Raw genomic sequence first — 26,327 nt, forward strand, 5'->3', positions numbered from 1 at the left:
GTGATCTAGAACCTTTCCAAGAGGGATATACTCGAAAGAAAGGTTTCACAAGACACCCAATATGCATATAAAAAAAAAAAGATTAATTTGTAACTCATACAGCCCTAAGCCAATGACAACTGCATCAATTTTTTCCATTTGTACTCATGTGATTTGTGGGGTTTCGGGGTTTTTTTGGTTGGTGGCTCTTTTTATTGTTGTTGTTGGATTTTTTTAATTGATTTCTGATTTAAAATAAGGTGAAAAAGAAGAAATTACTTTGTATTGGCCACTTCTCTCCCCAGTTACAAATTCCATTTTTGGCAGCCCAGGCCTAAGAAAAGGAGTACCTATGAACAGCTTAACATTTTGAGCCAAAACAAAGAAGTTCATTCAATAACACACTATTTACCAAGAATATATGAAACACTGACAAAGCCCTCTATTACTACTCTTAGAGTAAGCTTCAAAAACCAGGTTTTAAGATAAAAGTCTTTGGGAAAGCATTATGCAGTGAGCACATATAACATTATGTTTGCATTTTCACAGCCAACAACTGTATTTACTGAGCAGAGATCACGTTTAGAAATACCTCCAGAGAAACACTATAAAAATGATGTACAATTGTAGTTTAGCTCCTCTGCTCCTCTACACCAAGCTACAAATCAGTTACATAACCCCATACAAGGCATGCCTATATTGCTTATCGCAGAATGACACAATGCTACTTGGGCTCTTAAGCACCCAGAGAGTTTGCATCTACATTAGACAGGTTTTATCCAGGCTATTTGACAACTGCCAAGCAGGAAGTGTTAGGCCACTGCAGCTATAGCCCTATTGAAAGCCACTTTAACTCAAGTATTTCTGGGTGGCAGTCCACTGTAACATCATGGAGGCACATTTCCTAACCAGGACCCTTTCCTTGTTATGTAAATACAATGGATCTCCTCTCAAAAGACTGTAAGACTGCTTAATGAAGGTAACTGTTGTCTACAGCATGCATACTTTATTGACTGCAGAAGCAGAGAAATTAATAGCATATATGGCAGTGAATTAGTGAAGGAAGGAGGAAAAGATAAGAATGAATGCTCCTCTGGATATTCAAATTCTACTCACTGAATTTTTGCATGTTGAAAAGAAGTAATGTAAATGCTTAGAAATGTTAACTAATTTTTTTACTTCATTTTCTCAAAGTCTCCCGGCAAGCCAAAACTGAGCTATTTTAGCATAACTATAAATAGAAGCTCAAGCAGTCCCTATCCTTATCAACCTAGCTCAACTACATCTTAAATGCCCATTTTTTCATGATTCTTAAGGTCACAAAAGCTATGGGGAAGAGCGAACAACCCCCTCCCCTTCCCAAGCACTGTAGCCATACTTCTTTCAGGCTGTGAAGTTTGTCTAAAAAAAGATGAAGCACAAATTTTCTGATGAACAGATGGACCTCACAGCTGCATCTTTTGGAAAGGAAAGCACTATTTTAAAATTAATTCAGCAAAGATAAAAAGGGAACAAAGCATCACAGCTCCAAAACCAGCGGAATTAAAAGGTTAAGTCTTATTTGAATATACATATCACAACCAACACTAAGATATTGATAAGAGAGACACTAAAATTATTACTGAGGAAATTGTGATAGGCTTCTCTTTATTAAAGGATTGTAAAGAAAAAGACTGTAAAGTACAAAGGCAGTTGACTGAATCTGATGTTCACTAAGCTTGATGCTTTAAAAATAAACCTATACATGTTTTAAATATTACCGAGTTTTCTGACTTTATTTTAATTAGAGAAAGATTGATGCAAGCTTTAGGCACAGATGATGATTAACTGATGAAGCACACACATGCACACAGACAAATATGTTGAATATGCCTTTTCTGACAGTTTAAAAGTTCTCTGCAGCAAACGGTAGGACCTACACGATGATTCCTCTACTGTAGTCTGAGCCACCTACTGAATTTGCTTCTCCATTGTGCCATACTGGTAGAGGCAGGAGAGCTTAAGATACTTTATGAAAGGGTCATGTGTACAATTATTTAAAAAGAGAATTCACTTTCTCATTTTTCTGCTTAAACAGTTTTCATGCCCCACTAACAAAAGTAGCATTTCTTACTGAATCACAGCATATGCAACTGTTTGAGGGTAATCAGTTAAAACAAATGACTACTAAAAAGTAAACATTTTCCTCCCATAAATACATTCAGAAAAATAACTGAATCAAGTTATGAAAGCTTAACTTAAGTGGGAAGGGTCCCCACAATGTCTCTAATCCAACTTCATGCTCTAAGAAGGGACAGCTATGAGAGAATACCACACTGCTCAGGGCTTTACCCAGTAGTCTTGAAAACCTCTCAGCAAGGAGACTACACAACTTCTCTTGGCAAATGCTTCCACTACTTCCTAATTATTAAAAAGGTTTTCCTTATCTACAGCCTGCATTTCTCTTGATTCCATTCATGTCATCTGTCTCTCATCCTCAATGGAACAGGTCACCCACAGAAGTCGTCGAGTCACCATCCCTGGAGATACTCAAAACCCAAGAGACACAGGCCTGGACAACCTGCTCCAGTTGATCCTATTTGAGCAGGGAGGCTGAGCAAGATGATCTTAAGAAGCCCCTTCCAACCTCAGTGATTCTGTAATTATTTACCAGCATCTTTCACTCTGACAGAAAGTTTTGTTCACTATTACTGTTTGTGAACTTTGCTCTTTCACACCATGTAAATACTACCTTTAAATAAATACTGGAAACTCACAATGATACTATACTGAAAGACAGAAATCTCTACTCTTCTCATAATACAAAAGGCCGTAGTTTAAACCCATAAACACCATCAGTTCTGTTATGGATGCCTGCATTTCTTGAGGACAACTAAGCAACACTGAGAAAACTACGCTACTGTGGTCATTTTGAACAAAACAACACATTTCTGCCTCTAAGTAATTACTTTGTGAATTGATTTTAAGTTGCTAATATGCTGTTTCACAGCTTCTGAATACTATTCATCAGAAACTTAATAACTACAGTAAATCTTTGCTGAACATTTGAACATCACCACTGCTGGCTGCCAACAAATAAATTTACTTCTAAAGTTTCTGAAAACTTTATACATTACCCTGAATATATGAAGCCCTTGCTCTAGCTATTTGGATTAATCTTCCAAAAAGGTAGTACTGAGGAGACAAATTTTGAAACCAGTTCCATTTGCCCTCTAAATTGTATATTGTAGTTACTGTAAGCCACAACTTAAAGGAAAACACTACTTTTCCTCCTGCTATTACAAATGTTCATATATTGCCACTTGAAAGGAAAGAAGTATTTGAGCAGATCTTTGAGAAAACTTCAAAGCATCAGCATTTCTATTCACCTGCCAAGCTGCACAAATATGAAGACCAAATATTCCAGAAAATGAAGAAATTATTAAAAAGCATTTAAGTAATCTCTTGGTGGCAGTGGAGGTCAGTGAAAATAGGTGTTATTCTAGACTTTTGAAAGCCTCTACCTATAGCCTGGACAAGTAGAGCTGCACATGTAAAGGCATCCATTGTAGGAAAAACCCTAAGTGTTCCAAGAGAAGAAAAATTAAAAACAGCATTGTGCCTCAAATTACAAGTAGCAAATATGTCTGAAATAAAATATGGAAGGAATTTAATGCAAAATCTTCACCCACCACATAGCACAAACCGGAGCGTGTAAAAGCAAGTGAACTAAAAACCTTTTTAAAAGGCCAAATTAAATTATTTCTTTTTGTAATGTTCCTACTTTTCAGCTACAGATGTTAGGGAAGTACGTATTGATGTCACACACAGACTCTACTGTATTTTAAATGAATACTAGCATATAGCCCAGATGAAATTTCAATTTTGATGAACAAAGACTGTACTCCCTCAGTTCTTCAACTACTTTGGTACTTCAGCAACTAGAGGATATTTTAAAAATTATTTTTAAATGAAGGCAAAATGCCTTCAGTGGATATGCAGTCTAATATACTACTTTGTACCCGAGGCTTCAGTGCAAATTCAACAAATTTCAAGATGTATCCTCCACTGCACTCAACTGTCCTGGGTTCAGCAGCAGCAGTCATTTTTTCCCCTTCTTAGTAGCTGGTGCAGGGCTATGCTTTTTATTCTCAGCCTGAAAACAGCGCTGATAACACCAATGTTTTTAGTTGCTGCTCAGTAATGTTTACTCTGATCAAGGACCTTCTGAGTCTCATGCTCTGCCAGGGAGGAGGGGAAGCCGGGAGGAAGCAAAGACAGAACACCTGACTCAAACTAGCCAAAGAGGTATTCCATACCACAGCATGTCATGCCCAGGATATAAACCGGGGGCAGTTATCTGGAAGGGCTAGATCACTGCTTGGGTTGGGCTGTGTATCAGTCGGGGGGTGGTGAGGTGTTGTATTCTCTTCCCTTGTTATTTCCCTTATCATTATTATTATTGGTGGTAGCAGCAGTGGTTTGTGTTATACCTTAGTTACTGGACTGTTCTTATCTCAACCTGTGGGAGTTATATTCCCTGGATTCTCCTCCCCATCCCTCCAGGAGTGGGGGGAGGAAGGGGGAGAGTAAGCAAGCGGCTACGTGGTTCTTGTTGCCAGCTGGGCTTAAACCACAACACCAACTTAGAGAACAGGCTGAACTTAATGGATCAAATCTATCATCTTCCCTGGTATTTTGCAAGAAACAGCTGCATGAAGAAACTTGTATTCTCTGCGGTCACACAGGCAATTAATGCTAGTATTTATGAAGTCCAAAATGCCAGCAGAACAGATGCAACAAAGTACATACAGCTTTTGAAGTATGCCTTTTTCTGTATCTAAATTTTTCAGCTCTAACGTGCATCCTTCCAATGAAACAAAGCTTTGTACCTCTGTAATTTTGTCACAGGACTCAATATTATTTATCTGTTGCAGAGTGACAGCCTGAAGACACCATAACTGACTGACAGAATACTAACAACATTAAGTAAAGATCATAGTCATATACAGACAGAAGCAAGTTACGTGTAACAAAAAAAATAATTCATTTTATTGCACCACATTTCTTGGTGGAAAAGCTGAGGTGAAGTCCTGCAGAACCATCAATGCAGTTTTATCCCACTGATAACTTCATCCTAAGGCCAACTGGAAATCAATGAAGAGATCTCCATAAATGAGATCCCTTCTTGACACAAGTACTAAGTTCAGGCCTGAATGAGAAATAGCAAACACCTTCCCAAAGGGAAAGGAGAATTCCACTTTCAGTGTTACATGCTTCCATCTTGTTACCAGCCTTCAATCAACACTGACATAGCAGATGAAGGTGACACAGCAGACAAGCACAAAACTTCTGAATTGTATGAAGTCCCCCACTTCTAAGAACAGGCATCCCAGCAGCAACAAAGAATCAAGAAGTTCAAGTTCTGCTACAAACATGTTTCTTCAACCATTTGCACTTCCACCCAGGTGCACTGTGCAGGCATATTTTCAAAGAAGAAAGCTAAGATGTACAAGGATTGTAAGGTATTCTACTATCAGTGCAATGGCTCAGAATACTTAGAGAGCTATTTTGTAATGTGGCTTGGGTCCATCTGCAAACAAGACAAAGTGCTTCTAACACAAAATTGGATACTCTGCTGAGCAGCAAATTAACACCACTATGCATCTCCAGAAACCCATGATGAATCTGATCACTAGCAAAAGATGTTGCTGGTTCCACTGGAGTTTCCATCTCAGGGGTGCTTGTATCCTTCCATCTGAAAGCACCTGATCATTCAAAAGAATAGCAGTAGGAAATCATTAAAAAGAAAAATTCCACACTTCAGATAACTGTGTGTTTCCTTAATCTTGGTTAATAAGAAATTTTGGTTTAAACAATTCTTTCTGCTCCCTGTTCTTAAGCCAGGGTTTTTACATCTAGCAAACAATGCTCAATTTTCATTGTTCTAACCTAAATTGGGCAATCTGCTGCACTATAGAGGGCAATTTATCCTCCTCTGTATTGACTGGGAAAGCAGCAAGACTAGCATAATTCCCCTGAACGTCTCCCAGTCTGCACCTTTTTCAATATGGTCAGATTTGTGCAAAGTGTATCAGACAAGAGTCTCATGAGGGCCTTGCACAACACCATTAATACTTCCCTTTCCACTGATAAAGACAGATCAGAAGATCTATTCTGACTTTTCTCACAGCTACATTATACTGTCAGCTCAATCCACTGGTCTGTCATAAAAGAATACAAAAGATCATTTTGAACCTGCATCTCCTCCAAACCTTAAATTTGTAGCTAAACTGTCCTCTTCCTTAAGTGCAGAATGCTATATGTATATTTCGCTCCACTGCTATTACTCTAGGCTTCAAACCAGGTTTTGGCACTTTGGTTTTTATTCTCTTCTGCTTCAGTGAAGATGCTCAGACAATGAATTTCATGAGAAACCACCTTTCATCCAGATATTACTTCTGCTTTTAATACTACCTCCTTCTATAGGTTTAAGTGTAGGAGACATTAAGGAATTCTAACAGTTAAGAATTTTATGATGAAGAGTTCTGATATTGAGTGAAGGCTGTATTAAAACTTTCTCAGACTTTTTTGGTAACAACAGCAGAATACTTTTTTTAATGAAAGTATCCAAACACAGCACTTTCAAAATCTGATTGCCCCATTATGATGCAGTCAATTCAAAAATACACCTATGCCCTTTATACATCACATCCATATATTAACATTTCACACATGCCCTGTTTCATATTTCCGATATTGTTAAGTATTTGTTGAATTATCTCTTCCAACCTAAAACACTGGAGTATGTAAATTAGATCTACATCAATGCAGACATTAAAATATTTTATTTGGGTTCTATTATAAATGTCAACAAGCATTGGAAAAAGGCTCAATAAATTCATATGCAGAAAACAAATGCAAGACAGCTTTTTGGAGTGCAAAATAAAGCAGTTTGGGAAATAGTTATACTATCTTAACACATTCTTTAATAAAAAAATGAAAGTTAATCTAATTTAAAATAGCAAATATATTTGATTATTATATGATTATTATATATACCCTTTTTTTCTTGGAGGAAAAAGACCCACCACGTAAAACTTCCCTAGGGATGTTTTCAGTTCAGAGACTACTTAATCTCACTGAAAGTTTCCCTCTGCATCTCACTTTGTAGGTAAAAAGTTTAAGGCAGGAGTGAAACTGGGAAAATTATAGAATTTAAAAGAAATTTGTCTCTGGTCCAGGACCTCAGTCTTCACTTCTACAGCGTCACCTAGTACCTTTTCCAGAAGTTTCATCTGTAGTTAATTCCTTGACTCTAATGCTGCCACTTTCACTAAAATGAAGCCTCTCATGGAAGCACCAATATCTACCCAAACACAGGTACTAGGAAACTGTAAAAGCAAGTTGCTAAATTAACAAGGCTATGGTTAAGGGTGACTTGCAACAGGGAAAGAAGTTTTCCTTACTACCTTTGTCATATGATGCAGTTCTTGTTTACTCTAAGCACACATGATGAAGGCTTAACTATGAAGAAAATTTACCAAAACACACTTAGAATTTAGTAGTGATGCAGTGAACAGAAAATGGCTTTTCGAAATTTGTTAGCAGAACAACACTGCTCATGTTTTTAAATGGTGAAAAATACCACATAAAACCTTTGTACTTTAAGACAGAGATGGCAAAACATGATGGCATGTTAAATGCTTATCTGACCTGCAAGAACAACCAAAATGCACCTCAATCACTCCCTTAATTAAAGAGACTCTATCCCAAACTTTTAATTTAATGCAGTCAAGATTTACATCTTTATCCTCAACAGTTATCTTCCTTTCGTCCTTTGAAGGGTATTTTTAAAACCCTAGAAAAATATCAACTTGACACTCATATTTTGAAGGGAAATGCAAAACTCCATGGACTAAGTCATGCTGCACTTAGCCATATGTTTCACCTCCCAGACTACTTCCTAGCAATATGCTGTCAGGACTTATTTAGGAATACAAATGTTTAGTTAAAAGTGGGGAACTTAATTTCAATTTAAGAATATGAGAGTACGAGAAGAGGGGAAAGTTATTTTTAATGGTCTTGGAACAGCTTGCATTAAGACCTACATGCTTTTAAGGAAATTACCATCTCAAATATTCACTTTGAATGTTCACCATCTTCACTTCCAATTCAGTTTCCAACTTACTGCTGTGAACACTGAATGACAGTGTTCTATGTTTTATATGGTGGACACAGGCACAGAAGTTGCATCTTCAAAACAGTATTTTACACTTCTATCTGTGCTGCATATTGACAAGTTTGAAATTTTCTACTCTATATCCTTATAATTTTAAGTTGGATTCATTAAGTTTTGCTTAAGAAGTTCTGAATTCTCAGTCATGTACTCTGTCACCCTAGCTGAAGCAAGGCCATAGAACTTCTAAGGCTGACAGTGCATAGTTACAAGTTTTTTGATTACACAGTAAGTTTTAAATACCTTTCCACTCAACTCTTCCTTTGGAATGTAGGATACTAAATGATAGAAGCTCGATGACCTAACTGAAACTAGTGGAAGGGCTGCAGTAAAAGACAAAAGAATGGAGATCATGCTCCAAAATACAATTATCAGCTTTATACATATATAAAAATCTTGCTTCAATCCCACTTATGCTGAAACAATATAAGCCACAGACTCTCTCGGTTTTGATCCAAGTTGTTTGTTCTTTCCCCCACTGCTTAGGGGTCTCAGAGAAAAGGGTGGGAGGAGAGAAGAAGCTGTTAGTATAAGCAGTACCTGACTGAGCCAAGAACCTTGTTGGATTTTGATAACAGAACCACTCAGATCTATGCCATTTTCAAGGCCAGTTACTTGGGGATCAGTAGAATTAGTTACTAATGCCATCAACGAAAAAGAAGTGGAGAGGACTCTGAAAGGAGCCTATTAAAGTACTCCCATGTACAATGAGAAATGGCAACTTAAGGACCATGACTCATTTCCATCCCCAGCCTTGGAATTCCACTGCAATAGATAAAATAAATCCATGTTTCAGATTTTCCACAAGAAGGTTTTATGAAGTCTGGGTCCTCAGCTGAAAGAATAATTGCTTTGCCAACCATCTTCAGCATGGCAGTTGAGAGGACTGTTTCATCACACTAAATGAGCTCTCAGAGCAGTCAGTCCCATCCATAGTAGTTTCTGCTTATTATATTCCCCATTAAATTTCTCTTTACCAGAAAAGTATGGGCCTGAGAGATATATAAAAAGGGAGCAATGTACCCTCCTATGAGTAAATTTGTTCTTTGGACACAACTAGCTTTAAGGTTGTGGAATAATTCAACAAGGAGTTACTCTCAGGTTCCCAAGTAAACTTAAAAGGGCAATGATGTCTTTTTCCATCATGCTAAGATATTAAACCTTTTCTGGGTGTTACAAGGTTAAAAAAACAAAAAAAAAAAAAAACAAACAAAAAAAAACAGTCATTCATGACACCCAGAACTAGTGGCAACAAAGAAAACAAGTACTATCTCAGCGGATGGGACATACAGCACACACAAAGTAGTAAGAACCAAATAGATGGAGTAGTCATTGTCTCAAGCAAACTCAGCACTGAAGTTAAATGGACATATTCTTCCATGTAATTTTGAAAGGTCTGAAAAAAAACAGGCTAAGAATGCATTTTCAGAAAATGTATATTCCTCTTCATATAAAGGAAATCAACTTGTTATTTTTCAATTATGCTGTATTTCTTTCATTTTCTACTACACAGTTCCCAGAGACATGCCCAAAAACCTAAATGAAATCTTGATTCTGCTTCAACTTTTCAGATACCCTATCTGTTATTGTGGCCCTCAGCATACCTGCACACATTTCACTTGTCATATGGTGCAAGAGCAAGTCCTATACTTGGGACAGAATTTGGTTGGCTGTCTCTACTCAAAAAGCAGACTGTATTGTTATATAGCCCAGGCTTGCACTTCTCTCTCTAAACAAAGAGATCCTGATAGATCAGCTACAAGCATCTTACATGACAACTACATGCATGTGCAAAGCTGCAAGGTAGAATGCTGGGCTTCAGCTTGCTTTTTAGTCCAGTTGGCAGGGGGAAATATTTGAGGAAACAGAAGGTAAAGCACATGAAGGTAGACTGCCACAGCACCAATCTCTGGAGAGATCCAACAGCATGCTAACAAAAGCACAAACCCAGCAGCCTGTATATAGCCAGGCAAGTGCTCACTAGATTGCCAGTCCATCTACTAGCATTAGTCTCCACGTCGAGAAGCATCAGAACTTCACCTTGAAACTTCCTTCTGAATACTCAGTTTGAAAGAGTCATTAGCAATAGTAATAGCATGCTGCTCAGAAAGGTGTCTTTATTGTCATTAATATAATATCCTTTCCATAAATTGAGCTTACTGATGGCACTATTTCTCTGCTGAAACTTGCCATGGTAGCAAATACCAGAGACAATTGATCCCACAAGAAGGAATTTGTGTTCAGTGACTGAAGCAGCTGAAACATGAAAGAAGCTTTCTCAGTTTCAGAAACACTGGCAGAGTTTCTGTTTCTCTAAACACAGTGTCAGGATTTAAATACTGCACCACTTCTCAGCATAAGTTCACAGACCCAGACAAGCCAACTTTCACACAAAAGAAATCAACACTTGCTTTTTAATACCAGAGAGACTGGTTTGAATGGGCTGCTGCCAGTAGTTCAAAAAGAAGCCAAGTCTCTGTATTTAAAAATTCTGTCTTTCAAATTAATTATCATCCCCCTGTCCTGAACAATGGACATCAAGGGCTATGAAGGAAAAAGATACAATCAAGCATGCATCATGTTGGCTCAACATAGGATTAAGTTATGGCTGAAAGGGTAGAGAATTAAACAGTCAAATGATTTTCATTTTGGTTTTTTTTCCTCTTTTAATATCGATTCCAACTACTTGAAATTCACAATGCAATTATGTAAATTTCACATGTGCTCAAACCAGTGATTTTCCTGTGCTTAAATAAATGAATTGTTAGCATACTGAGCAAGTTTACGCACAGAACACCAAGAAGCATTGTAATTTCCTGGTCTCCTGTGCCTGTTACACTTTTCTTGCTCTGACAATACCTGTAAACCCATACTCTGGCTCCATGTAACACCTCTTGACCTTTATTATGCATACATACTTAACTACAAGAAGGGGAAGAAGCGTAGGAAGCAAGTGAACATGCAGATAGCCAAACTTAAGATTGGGTGCGTTAACTACTATTTAGAAGCAGGAATTCAGATTTTGACCATTGGCCGTAAACTGAGTTTTGTACCAATGGATTTTACACCTCTTTAGACTCATAAGGTGTCATCTTTGTTCCTACAGTAGTGAGTCCAAATAAAATTAAGCACTACCAAATCCACCTACTGCCTCTAGACAGAGTTCCATTACCCACATACTATTGCTGTGCATGACAAATGTCAAATGAGAGTCCCAAGACAGTTATTTGATCTTAGAAGCAAAAGTAGTCACTGGACCATATTCAGTAGCATGACACACAGAGAGTGTCTAAACTTAAGTACAAATGGATAAATATTTTCATCCATTCTGAAGACAATATTGACAAACAGCAGGGAATTGTAGAACCCTTCCCTTAAAAGCTTTTCACAAACAACTTACAGATAAAGGACTGTCTGTCAGCTTTCTTAACAGCAAACAGTTCTGATATATTCAAATACCTGAAACCTAAACAGGTATCTTTTGTGAGAAAAGAACTTCCATAAAAAGTTGTGTCAGATCTCTCTTGACTTAAAGTACCAGGAAAACTATATTAAGTTCAAGTCTTAAAAAAAATACATAGATAAATCTGTAAAGTAGTTTTATCAGTCATGCTCTTCATTTATGAGCCTAAGAACAGGGGGATACAGGTTTTTCTATATGATAGACACAGAAAAACAATGCAAAGACTGATGAGAAATGCATAGTACAGCACAGATTTTCTAGTTCAGCAGAGCTGCAAGACTCCACCATAAATCTGAAGTGCAGAAATAACACTGCAACTGCATCTAGGACATTCTTGTTTTCCCTAAAAATTTCTGCTTGAGTCTACAGTGCTAACAGCAAAGCCAATCCAGCACACAGTGTCTGAGGAAGATAAACAGATTACATCGAAGACACACACTCCAGTAAGAGCATCCCAAACAAACTTACAGACACAGCATTTCTGAGACCTTGTTCAAAGATGCCTCTGTAAAAGAACTATCTGATTTTAATCCCTTGAAGGTTTTTGTTGGATTACATTTTGGGGAAGGAAGGAAATATGTATTTAGCTGAGTTGAGTCACCCCCTGAGATGCAGAAATTCCAGATCATCTCACTGTCAGATTATCTCTCCTGAGGTTTTTTTGCAGTCATCTGTTTTGCACATTTCCAAATTATACCAGCCAGCATAACACATGCATGTGCATACATACCCCAACATGAGTGTTTACAACATTTAGTCAAAACTTAAACCTTACCATACACAGAAAAGCTGGTCATCTCTCCAACACAGAAACAAGAGTAAAGTTTTCTCTGAGGCCCAAAAGTCCTGAACACCTGTTTAATAGCAAATTATTTAGAAATTTATTTAATAGAAGTCAAGTAGGCAACATATTATGGTAAAGTTAGAAAAAATAAGTCCAGGAAAAGGAGTGGCTCAAAAATGAAAAAATGTATGATGGCTTACAGCATGTTCGAGCTGATGGCCCAGGAACCACATCTGGTCTCTCATTTCTGCTCACTGCTCCACTTGTCTTAAAGTACATACCATGGCACTTCTATCTGGAAGATGACATTATGCTTATAACTCCTTCCTTGAAGGGAAAGTGGGTGTGGAGGGGTCCCAAAGGTGAGTAGGTTCGACTTGCCACCCATTGTGCTCCTTTTTCAGCCTACTGCTTTAAAAAATAGCTCATTAGACAGTAATATGGAGAAATGGGATTTGTTAAAATATTACTGAAATATTTAAGTATATGTTCAGCTGCAAACAGGTAAGTAATCCCAGTGAATTCAAAGTTAATACAACTGTTAAAGTTCTTTTGCGGAATTAGGCAAGAGAAAAAGAGCAAAAAGGAAGGAAATGACCTACTTGAATGAAAGACTCATTCTGAGGTTTGTATGTTCAGATCCATTCCAAAGAGGCTGACAAAAGGTGTTTGCATATATTTCCTTAACTACAAACTGTGAAATGTCACATAGTATAACCCTTGATTAACCTATTCAGTTCACAAAGTCTATTCATACTCACATACACTCAAGATTTTTTCCACTATCCTTCCTTTCACTGCCTATTTCTGCTCACACAAAAAATATTCCTCCTGTTTCCTAAGTACACCCAAATGCTTAAAAGAGTAGAGACCAAAACCAAAATGGTGGCTTAGCTGCATTAACAGGATGCATAGTTTGATTAAAAAACAATCTGTGCTACAGACATTTAGAAATCTTTCCAACATGTTTAAATTATATTTTAAAATACAGCCAGGATCTAGAGTCCTGATGACTCTACTTCTTTTGCCTTTCTTTGTCATATTATCTCAGTCAGAAGCTGCCAATGAACTCTAAAATTAAACTATGTCACAAAAGCTTTAGTAGGATTCTAATTTTGGTCACAGATAACCAAATGTAGTAATTCTAGGTAATATTAGCTGAGATTTATGATGCATTCAACATCTTCAGATGCACAAGAGTATTTTTGGGCATCACTTGAACAGACAATATTCAATGTGCAGCTGGTAAATTTACTCTTTTTTCTCCTATTTCTATACCAGAAATAGGAGTGGTGCAGCAACAGAAAGAATAAGTTTCGTTAAGCCTCACTTTCAAGACACCAGAATATAAAACTATGGCTGTTTTTGAGAAAGGGAGTTAGATATACCATCATCACTTCTCTGAGCAAGACATACCAATAGTCAGGGAAGACCTGCCCTCCTGGTGCACCTTGGGATAAGAAAAGCTGGTAGTTTTTTTCTGGACTCTGCTGTTGCATTATTTCTAAACTGCAAATCAAGTTCTTGGTAATGAAACTGCTCTTACTTCTATACACTTCCCAACTTAATGTTGAGCCTGAGAATTTCTACATTCCACCTATTTGAAACTAAGGGTTTGCCACTGACTATACTTCTTGTTCACTGCTTCTTTAACACTTCTTCAACTGACTGATGAAACAATCAAACACAAGAACCTTGACTTTTACTAGCAAGTGCAAAAAAGATGACATATTGAAAAGCAAAGAAGAAAGAGCTCTTTACATCTTTTGGGGTCCTTTTCATCACATTTTCAACAGGTAGCAGAACGCATTTCTGTAGCGTTGTACCTGTATTCTGTATGGCAATCACAGCTTGGATTAGGCAGAGTGGAGCAATGATCAACCAAAGAACAATTTGTGGGTATCCCTGACAGTCTGACATGCTTTCTAATCTACTATAGTTAATCATTAATGTGCTGCAAACTTGCCATCAGTTCTATTACCAAAACAAGGATTAGTACTGGCTCAATCTTCACAGTAGGCTATCATGATACACATATAACATCTCAGTTATCAAGCACTTCAGAGAAAATTCATGTCAATTATTTAAAGAAACTAAAGAGTAATACAATCCAAGGATAAGAGTTTCTCACATTTAATCAAACAGATCCCCAGTGCACAGTAGCAATTTATATATGAATACCAGCCCATGAAGAAATTTAGACTAGTTTTGAAATGAAAGCATTCTGAATATCAAAAGCATACAATACAAATTACATAAACAACCCACAAACCTCATTTGGTTCTAAAAGTCTTCAAGTTAAACATTAGTTGGATTCTGGGACATTGCCTGGGGAAAATATCATGTACATTTGCTTTGGTTTTATACTTCCCTAGACAGCTTATGGCTGCTGAGGTTTTTGTTTACAGACAAGCATGCTAGGCTTTTTTAAGATATATGCGTGTATATATATATATATATATATATACATACAGTACTATGCTTTCTTAAGAAAGTCCTCTTTTCATTTATGTATACATAGATGTACACAGTCACATGCACATATACAAACATTTTTTAAAGAGCATTCAATGAACTGACAGCTCCACCCCATTGCTGAGAACAGCCCCATTCAGTTTCAGGTAATACCTCAACAAAGAGCAAGGCCACAGTGAACAGGAGAAAGGTCCTGATGCAGAGTCTTTCTTCAGGGAAGCAAAGAGTAAAAATCTTCCTTTTACATGCAGCTACCTGTGCCTGGCATTTTTGATCATCCTCTTTCATTCATACTCTTCCCTAATGACTTGCAGAAAAGCAGAGAAAGCAAAAGGGTGGCAAGTACATTATGCTTTTTCCTCTACCCAGTGATGGACTTTCTGCAGACCTTCAGAAGGATGTCTTTAGCATTATCAATCATTCTGCTGTCTGAGTTTTCAATCCTCTCTACAAAGAGACCGGATCTCTTTGGAAGCTGTTAATGTGCAGGGTGAAGGCAATTATGTAAGATGTTATTTTAGTCATGAGCAACACATTAAATTTTAGGTTTTGCTGCTTCTACAGATTAGCACAATGAAATTCTTCATTAGTTTTTGGTTAATGATGTCTAGGTGTTTGGGAACCATGATATGCTGATTTATCACTTTCTACCTGAATTTAAGGCTATCTAGACACTAAATTTCCTGGTCCCAGCTCCTTCCCCAGAGACAGGCATGTCTTCCATCTTCCTGAAAATCTGCTCAGAGATAAACAGAGATTCTGAAGCATCCTGAGAGATTCTGAATGGTTTCAGAAGTTGCGCTGCATGTTGGAAAAGGAGTTGGATGGACTTTCAGTCTGACCCAATGGCAGTTCTTATTATTTGAAAACTTACTGTATTAAAGAGCACCCAAATGCTTTCAGGTTTGGAATGGACTCAAGTGCTACACAGCAAGGCTGCATGACTTCACTGACAATGCAAGTAACAAGTTTTACCCAGTAATGTTGCATTTAACAAACAAATCTTGCATTAGTATGCAACACTCCAGCACTGTGATATCAAATGCCAACTACAGATTAACTGCCTCTAAAGATATCCTGACTAGTCCTGCATTCAACACGAACAGGAAGTCATGCCCTGAGACCTCAAAATGCCAAGGATTTCCTTCTGCCTATTTCAAAACACTGCTATATTCCCAAACAATGAGGTTCACTTACAAATACATATTTGTATATTTCTCTGATCTAATGCTTAAGTGCATAGCTAGTTCTTACAGAATGTGAAATCCAAATAGGAACAGGCCATTTATATAAAAGTATTTGCATTTTGGAATTAGTGTCCCACTGTGGTTCACAATCATCCATCCAGAGAATTGCCCTTCCTGCCAAGTCCATGAATTAAAATGGGAAAAACATATTCTTGACTAGTATCTCCCAAGACTAATTCTGCTCCTGTGTTTATTTCATCCTGACTAGCAGTCCCAACAATTTTGTAGTAGAGAAAATGTAGGAACTTGTTTTATTTATTTATGCAACTTACTGACAAACTACTTTAAAGGTTTGTAAACCCAGAACTTTGGAAATACAGATTTAACAAAAATATTGCTCTAGCTAGACTTACTTCAATGTCACAACTGAAAGATTTAGTGTGCTTAGTATCTGCTTATTAAATAAATATTTCCAGTATTTCTGAGTAAGAAACTCTACAACTGAGACTAAGTGTATAAAAAATAAGCTCCAGGAGTACAGCAGATATGTACCTGGAGAAAATAAAGTTATAGGTAAAAAAGAAGGCAAAGATAACCTTTAAAGTGCAAGTATTCTTAGCTATCCCAGTCAAGTAATAAGGAAGAACAAAAAGCATTAAAAGTTACCTGAATTTTTAAGTAATCACAGAAAAATAAACCTCAATGTATTAATTCACCCTGAAGGAAATAAACAGAGTAATCTAATTCAAACTAGTCTATGGCTGTCCAGAGAGATTACCTTCTGGAAGTACAGTAATTATATTTGTAAAGTAAAATAATTTATGCCTGGGGTGGGGAGGCCCAAGAGATAGTCTTCTTTTTTTGTCTTCTTTTTTTTTTAATGTGTAAAAGCTTCATAGTGGCATTTGTACAGAGAAAATTATTTTGTGTACAAAAGCACACAGTCTGTGTAACAGTCTTTTTCAGTGGTGGTAAACAGTTATGTGTAACTGGTAAGTCTGCGGAACACCAGCCATCAAGTATGAATGTACATATAGTTCCACTTTTCCATATAATGTCTATACATTCTTAGCTAAGTAGAACAGTGTTTTGGAACTTCTTGCAAAAGCATTTATTGCCTAATTTGTAGGTAGGCTAGTTCTTATAACTCCAAAGACAATATTTCTACTGGTTTCACTGAAAGTTTCTCTATAGTTTTTTGCCAGTAGCTTACACATGGGATTACTTTCAAAAAATAAATCACGATATTCTTGTGAGCCCTAACTTATTTAACAGTCCACATAAAGTGTCTTAATTGAATCTCCAGTTAATAAGCAAGACCTAAAGCACCATTCTGACAGTCTCACCACAACATCAAACTGTTTTAAAACAGTTTTGGTGGCTTTATGAAGAAATAAGATACGTAGTCATATAAGACCTAACCTAATCTTACATCTTGTCTTCAAAAAATAATTTTACCAGGAGCCAGAAGCTCAAGTTTCAAACAATTAAACAGAAACACAGTGAATCAATACCAGAAGCTTGGAATCAGGTGTGAAGCATTCAATTCTCTTGGAAATTTCAAATTACTTAGGATAATACATGTTGAGACCTTCCATTTTATTAGGAGTTCAGCTGCTGAACAGTCTGCCCTTCTCTTCCATTTCCTATTCATCAGCACCAATAAAGCACTTCCTTCTGAAGACCCCTGTTCAACAGTTTTACTGTTGCTGCTTACAGCCTTCCTGCACTGTAATAGCATGGAATCTGACCTAAGACTGAGAACTGTACGGCAAGAACTATGCATTTCATTCTGCTGCTGTATAGTTGGTCTGCTATTTGCAGAGCTATTTGCCAAGATTTGGCAGTTTAATATACACCCTTCAATTCATAGCTAATAAATCCTGTTCAGCAGTAAGGCTACATGCTTCCAGGTGACAGCACAAAAAATCCCAGCAAATAGCCTGCAGTGGCTTCTCCAAGCAGTAGCCTATTGGATGGGAGATTGTCCAAGATTTCTAGATGTATCAATTTTTTGCTATAGTGGATTTTTTTAATATATTTATCTACTTGCTAAGTAGCATTGGCATATTTATCACAGTACTCAGCTAAGCAAGCAGGCTCTCGTTCAAAAATAGTTGGCCCCTGTCACTCAACCAGAGCAGTAACTGCGGCTCCCCGAGCGCTTCCCCGACGTAGATGTCTCAGTGATACCACGAGAGGGAGCGTTCGAGCTACGTTTCGATTGAGAAACAGGAGGGGTTCTTGCTGCACGCTTTCTTACTTGACACTCAGAAATTATAAAAAACCGGCTTTCTAGACCTTTTAACAGTACCCAAGGCGTCTTAACCTTCTTGCCAATGCATACATCCATTTACTCTCCCATCCCAATAGCAAGAATTCTAACAATGTCTTGATCCCTAGGACCTAGATCTTGAGAGTCAGAAGTGGGGACGGGACAACACACGCACAGATGGATGGATGGATGGGTTTTTTTCATACCTAATTATGTGTCAAGAGACAATTCAACTACCAGCTCTTCAGTGCTCTCCTACTCCTTTCCTAACGTTTCTTTTAGTGTGCTTATTACTTGTCCTCAGAACTGCCCAAACAGCAATGGTAACGTGAAATAGACATGATCCCTTCCAGGCAGCAGCGCAAGAATGAGGATGCTCAACCACCAGTCAAGCAACTCAAGCACAGACATTACATGACCAGCTAATGTTACAGAAATGTTGTTTAACACCCACTAACACTGATTTACAAGCTTATCTTGCTTCCCAAAGAACAGTGACTCAAAGGTAGTTTGTCCATTTTATCACTCTTGAGCCAAGATACCTATGAGCTTGTCACAGAGCTAATGAGGGACAACTCCACTCACACAGGTTCATGCCAAGGTTAAATTTTATCTCTGCAGCAAGTGGACCACCCCAGAAAAAGCTATGAAAGAATGAAACAAAAATCAGAGAGCCAGCCCAAATATTATTCGTGGTTTGCTTCACTTGAACAGTACTTTAAGTATCACACACAGCAATGTACAAAAGGAGTTTGTCATCAAAAAATCACAAATGCAAATGACACCAAGCAACATGCTTCTGGAAGTTGCTCAAAGATTACATAGATTAAATCTGTATAAAAGAGCTTCAGCAATCAGAATTGACCAAATCAAGCACTGCTCATCCCATTCTGGTATTGCTTACCAAATCTAGTGTAAGCAGCAAAACTGTACTAGTTCTGGGAAGGATGACTGAGTATCTGTATGTTTTCCATCCACATGACTGCCTTACAGTCATACACTCTATAAACATTAAGTTTCACTTAGCAGTTTCTCCCTACCCACATGTTCTTTACCAATGAACGCACAAACTGAACTTTCAATTTTTAATTACAGTCCTGCACTTCTACTGACCCCACAAATGCAAATGAAACTGTAAGTAGTATGACTATTGTAAATTTAGTATCATTCAAGTAGTTTCCATCCAGCAACACTGTGCTTTGCTACAGCACGATCGTTCACAATATAGAAAGCCAGAATTGCTTGGAAAGGCAGAATAAACTTTTCACTAATTTTATTCACTAGACTGCAGTTTGCCTTCCCAGTTTCGGAACTTCTGCTGTATAAGCAGTTTCATTTTGCCAAAAAGACTTCTGTAAACTCCAGCAGTGGGTCAGGAAAGGCAAGGGGTGGAATTTTAATAAGAAGGTATGTAAAGGCTGACTTACCAATTGGCCCACTGACTTGTTAAAAAAATAAATGTTGTATAAAAAGTTGTTGTTTTACATACAAAACTTCTCACATGACAGTTGGATGCATGTCTCCAAACATAGCATTGATAACTAATGAATGAAGGAATCAAGTAATTGTTTTTAATGTATCAAGGAAATGTAATAACACAAGTCAGAATGGCTCATATATTTTCCTTTCATTCCCCTACAGATTTACTTGAGTGCTCTTCTATATTGTTATTAGTCTTAAGAAAAAGCTTTACCTTTTTACCGTCAGTCTATTTATCTTATTTATTTACCCTTATCTACTTTCCTCCATTCTGTATTAAGATATTTAAAATTTTATCACTTTAATTTTTCATTAATGCACATTTGACCAGTGGGTGGAGATAACGTCTTTAAATACAAAACTAAAACCAAACTATTTGAATAGCCGCTGTTACTACAGAAATACTATTTGAATGCAATCGTTATCTCAGCAAAGAGGCTTAAATATGCTATCCTAAAATAAAAATATAAAACCATTTTTCTTACCTCCTAATTTTCATTTACTTGAATAGTGTCTTGACAAAATATTTGGAATCAAAAAGTAAAGGCTTAATCTTACTTAAAATCAACAGTTGTGTCTCCACCTACTGGAAAACTGTATTTAACTGAAACAGTAATCTGATCCTTTGAGATTTGGGTAAGCAAGAGCTGCAAGAGCCATGTTTCTGTGCAAGATACAAAGAATTTGATTTCCCCTTCTCCCAAACTCCATAAAAAAAAATTTGCAGAAACCACTGATGCTCCCCATAATCAGCATGGATTTCACAAGGTTTCTATTCTCAAACAATTGTTTATCAGAACACAAAACTAGGCAATACTCTTAAAATAACATATCCAAGTAATTTCTTAAATAACAGTTGTTGCCAGTAAATCTGAAATGTCATCTAATTTCAATGCTGCTAATTTTCCTCCATGCTTTCATGAGATCTGGATACTAACATTAGAATAAATTTTTTAAATAACTGAAGTGTAAACCCCACAGAATGATTGCTAATATGAAGCATTCTTAATATGCAACACTTTTTTTAAGCCAGAAACCTTTCAAATAATTAAACGTGAGGTTAGAGTTGACAACCTCCCATTTTCAATTTTTTTTAAATTATTTAATACAGGTTATGAAATTGCTTAGCACCATTTTATAGACCAATTACACAAAATAGGATTGTAAATGTTTTGATATGGAAAACCAGTTCTCTTAACCTCTCTTTTTCTCTTTTGTCTTCATTACTCTAGTAAGAATGCCATCAGCCATAACTAAGCAATTCAGGCTTGCTTTATTCTGAAAAAAAGCAATCTTTAAGCCACAGGATAGCACATTAACATCGCAATGCTTTGTTTGTCCCGCTGCAAAAGACAATGGTTTCACTGTAGTATGACCTGAGATCCAACTGCAGATGGTTATTATGACCAAGTAATCAGACAGAATAATATATCAGTTTTAAGCTCTGAAACTAGATCATCTACTAGATAATCTATCTGTGATTGAAAAAATTACTTTGGCACCTTCTTATGAATGAAGCCAAACCATTACATTCCTCCAACAGTATCTGTGATCAGCACATCTGTATTATTTCAGCCTGCCTCTCACATATCAGCCTGAACTAAACCCACTTTTCTCTAAGACCCTTTATGAGCTTCTTCTACTGCGGAGGACAGAAAAAACACTATCCTTCTCACACATGCGTTCTTATCCCTGCCATCACATTCTACTTCGTATTTCCACACAAGTAACTCCAATAGTGTCTGCACCACTCCAGTTGCAGTATGTTTCTAAAAAGTCAAGCTTATTACCAAATGCAAGGCCAAACCCATTCCAGTTTGCCTCAGCACTGAATACACAGAACAGTTACTGTACACGTTCTACTGGTACAGGAACTTACCTGGCTTGTTAAGAAGAGTTTCTCTCTACACCTCAACTCCTCCATTGGCTCTATTTTTTTCAAAAGAACAAATATGAACATCTCATTTAAGGCCAGCCCCACAAAAAAGACAGCAAGAAACAAAACACAGCAAAAAAACAAGCTCAGGTGTATGTAGTATTGAGAACCCAATCTATCCATCCTACAGTACTCCTTCTGCAGCACATACTCTTTCCTCATCTAGTAGTATGGTCACTCTGTCAATTCCCTCAAAGCAGGATGAGTCAATTTTTCATCCATTTTTACCTTAACAACAGGACATTTTATTTAAACTTGTGTGAGATTTTTACCTTTCCAAATCTTAGGATAGTATAATTCATTCTACATCTGGATGGAGATTGCAACACCTGAAGTACTACCACAAACATTATCACAATCCCAAATGCATACCTGTTTCTTAAGTAAAAAGAGATTCTTCCCCCTTTACTACAGAATATGAAAAGATTCACTCATCTGCAGATCCTGCATGAAGGATCAAAGGGCACTCACCAGAGCCTGGGACAGTCACATCACATCAGAACTTCAAATCGCTTCTGACTATAGCAGAAAGCATGATTTCAAAGCCGGATGCTAAACTTCTATAAAACAGCATTCAAAATATAAGTAATTTCTACAAATAAATACATGTAGAAAACCAGAATTATTCAGGGACTGATGCACTGTACAGACTTGTGCTAAAGAATCTTCTGCCTATCATTATGGTACTATAAAGTTTTCCCAGATAACTGACCTTTGTTTCCGCATGTACAAACACCCAGCCCAAGGACCTAATATCAGGCTGGAGCTTGATTCTGACTGAAGCAGCACAGTGTTTGGGGTAATACCCAGAGCACATCCTTATCAGCTCAAAATAAAGCCTGCCAAATTATTTGGTAGACTAACTGATTTTCCTGCTTTTACAGATTAAACTAAAAATGCCAAAGTAGTAAACTACATTGCCTATATTTCTGTTCCTTCATACCTTCCTGAGGTTTGCAGGCACAGCAATTCAGAAAAAAAAGATCAGATTAAAATGTTACGCCTCAAATGAGAAACATCCTAAAAGTCACAGGTCTTCCAAACACTTATCCTCTCTATTAGCCTTCATTAAGACTCTTTCAGATTAGCCAGACATGTTTTCATTACTTCCTTTCTTATTAAAAAAAAAAAAACAACCACCAAACATATGTGATTAAGCCATGATTTAAGTTAATAGCTTCCATTATTTGTTTAAAGAGAAGGAAAAAAAAAGCAATGAGAGGTAGTTCAAGAAAGGTCCAGTTGCACATATGTTGCAACAGCTTTTCAATCATTTTAGAGACTTTTCGTATGCACAGTTAGCCTACTAATATAGCAGCAGAACAGACACCACTCCACATAGCTGGTACAGTATATTTGTCAATAATTTCCATATTAAGTAGCTCTTGACAAGACAGGCTGAAACAGCAGTGATCCATAGCATCCAAAACAAATGCAGGCACCCAGAATTCTAAGAAGCTGAATATACATACTTTTGGTGAGATGATGAAGGCTCCATAAAAAGCACCACAACAAAAAAAAAACAAAACCCAAACTATGAAGACAGTACTGAAGACGAGGAAATAAAAAAAACCCTACCAATAGTACCAGTATTATGACACCATGCCTCAGTACTGCAGATTTTTCACAGCAATACAGAACTCAGGTAATCTGTATGCTGCAATACTTCAAGAACAAAATATGAAGAGCAAGATCTTCAATTCCAAACATTTCAAGGGAGGGAAAAGGAAATAAAAGATTGCTCTGAAGAGTCCTTTAAAAATCACATCAAAATGAGCTCAAACAAGCCTCCCGTTATCAGTGTTTTATTCAAATAAGAATTTTCTCTATGGCATTTTTGAGAAGAATTTTGTGATAGATGTTGCATGGTCCAATCACATGTTGAAGTGTTAAAGCCAACCACCTCAGCAGAAATAAAAGGAAACATTATGATGCTAGTGTCAATTCAACCAGTTTAACAGACACTATGTGTTCAGAAGCAGCATGCTAAGATTTCAAAGCCTCCTCTAGTCCGACATCTATTTATAGCTGCTCAGCCTCTCTACAATTTCTCACAGCCTCTCCTCCTCTCAAAGCCAAGTCGGGGAAGTTTAATAGATGTAATCCCGGGCCTTGTGCTGCAAGATGGTTAAAGGATCTGCAACTCTCCTCGTGCAATCCCATGTGCAGTAAGACCAGGAGAAATGGCAAAAGCATGGTTTAACATACACAGGAGTATAATACATGGGATAAACCCTATCTCTCCACTTTAGGAACAAACTCATTTTTCCTCTGCCAGTGTGCTGGTGGTAATGAACCACATCATCATCACAGACTAAGCAAATGACACCTGCCTCCTCCCTCCTCACCACAGAGCAACAGCCTAAGACAACTGCCTTGAAAGCCAAGACAGAAGCTATCAAAGTCAAATTTGACCCCTTAGCAGCAGCAATGTCATCCATGCACCTTTCCACTTACATTATAACGCTACTATTTTACATTAAATCTTTCCAAAGAAATTAGGAGGCTGGTGGCTTCTTTTCAGTGCAATTTTTGGCTAACGTGTGGTATCTACCACCCAGCCATACATATGCACGCCTTTCTATAGAAAGAAATATATCATAATATATATCATATAGCACTGATCCAGACAGGCTCTATTTCATGAGCATCTCCAGCAGCAGCTCTAACATTGCAGAAAGGGTGCAGGTATTTTCGTGCACAGGGAGCACCATGCCACAAGCTGAACTCCGCCACAAGCTTTGTACATCCTTGGTGTCTCTCTTACCACCTACAACCGCTTGCCTGTAGTACTAGTACAGAGACCACGGAGATGACAGCACTACTGGAAACTCCTGCCCACGGGATTTCCACCACATTTTCTCCCCTTTCCCCAGTCAGAGGGAGACGGAAGGGGAGGGATGACTTCCTCGGGAGGAAAATAACCAAGGAGAGGTTGGGGCAGAGATCAAGAAAGGAGGAATTACCCCAAAGGGAGAGCAGATAATCCCTGAGAGGCGAGGCTGCAGAGGGGCATAACAGGAGAGGGAGGGACAGGGACACTGAACCGGGGGGTTAATCCATCAGAAAAGGGGGGAGATAATCCCCTTGGGGGAGGCGGAGGATCCCAGAGAGGGAGGGGCGGGAAACCTGATAATCTCCAGGAGAGAAAATACCGGGAAGGGGGTGGGGGAAGGAGGGTGGGCGGGTAGATAATCCGGAGCGGCAGATGAGGAGCTAGTCTCCCGGGGACGCATCCGGAGGCGGGAGGAGGAGGGTTAATCCTCACTCTGGGGACAAAATAAACCCCACTCTTCCCCAACTCCAGCGCTGCCATGTTCGCTCCCCTGCAGGCCCGCCCGGCACCGGTACCTGCAGCCAGCCGGGCAGGAGGGCGGCTCTTCCCCCCTCACGCCATACGCACGCGGGGCGCCTCAGCTGCTGCCCCGGGGCAGCCCCCCCACTCCTGCCCCGGGGCAAGGGACCGCTGCAGGACCCCGCCTCCCACCTCCATTGCCCCGCCGGCTGGAGGGGAAGAAGAAGCGGGAGAGGGAAGCGGGCGGACGAACCCTCCCCCCGGCACACGCGACCAACTCACCGGCTGGCACCGGCTCCCGCCGCCCGCCCGTCCGTCCGTGCCCTCCTCAGCGGCCGCCCCTCAGCCCCATCTACGAGCCCGGGAGCGCGAGAGCCGCCGGTTGGCGGAAGGGAGACGCGCGAGCCAGAAGCGCCGCCGGCTCCGCGCCCGCCGGTCTGCGCCCGCCTCGGCGCGCGCCGCCGGCGTGGCTGTAGCACGCGCTCCCGCTCCTCCTCCTCCTCCCGGAGCGCGCGCGCCCGCGCGGGCGGGCGGATGCGCGCGAGCCCCGCCCCCCGGAGCACGCGGCGGGGCGCCTGAGGGGGCGCGCGCGGCCCCCGCCCGCCCAGTCCCGACCCCGTCCCCCCGCACCTCACCCGCCTCCGCTTGACCGGCGGCGGGCCCCGCCTCCCGGCGGCGTGTGTGCGGAGAGAGGGTGTGTCTGGGAGTGCGTGCGTGCGTGTGTGTGAGAGAGCACCGGCGTGTGTGACCGTGGCTGCGTGTGAGGGAGCGGCGGAGGTGCTGGTGTGCCCGGCCCGGAGCCGCCGGGTGTGAGCAGGGAGCCCGTTAGTGTGTGTGGAGCGAGCGTATGAGAGGGCGACCGCGCTGGGGATGGATGGATGGATGGATGGAGAGCGCTGTGGTGTGAGAGGGCGAGCGTGTGGTACCGGGAGCGTGTCCCCGTGCTGCGGGCCACACGCGATCCCTGGCGAGGGTCTGTGTCCGGGCGGGTTTGGGCGCTCCTCAGTCCGAGCCGTTTCACTTGGCAGTGCGTGAGCAGGCACTAAAGCGTGAAGAGCGCTGGCAAAGGATAAGTCAAATATTTCAAAGGGGAAGGGGGGTGGAAAATTTCCCGTGGTGCTAATAACACACAAGACCACTCAGGTGGAAACAACATCAAAAAACTGGTTTTCCTGCGCTTCTGGTCACTGTTTAAACATTCCGTTTGTTTCGACAGTGACAATAAACTAGCTTTCT

General features: G+C 39.3%; 1 protein-coding gene across 2 annotated transcripts in view; it reads right to left on the reverse strand.

The window, feature by feature from the left end:
- PALS2 (protein associated with LIN7 2, MAGUK p55 family member) overlaps positions 1 to 25,439 on the reverse strand; it is a 58,256-nt gene extending 32,817 nt beyond the window's left edge. The window contains exon 1 of one of the 2 annotated variants that reach the window (XM_031053529.2): positions 25,374 to 25,439. The gene's annotated coding sequence lies outside the window, so the exon portion shown is untranslated. The remainder of the gene's footprint in view (positions 1 to 25,373) is intronic. The other variant, XM_034062765.1, reaches the window with a different exon arrangement.
- Positions 25,440 to 26,327: the final 888 nt, after the last annotated feature.

This window comes from Melopsittacus undulatus, chromosome 1 (genome assembly GCF_012275295.1).
Source record: "Melopsittacus undulatus isolate bMelUnd1 chromosome 1, bMelUnd1.mat.Z, whole genome shotgun sequence".
Classification (NCBI taxonomy): domain Eukaryota; kingdom Metazoa; phylum Chordata; class Aves; order Psittaciformes; family Psittaculidae; genus Melopsittacus; species Melopsittacus undulatus.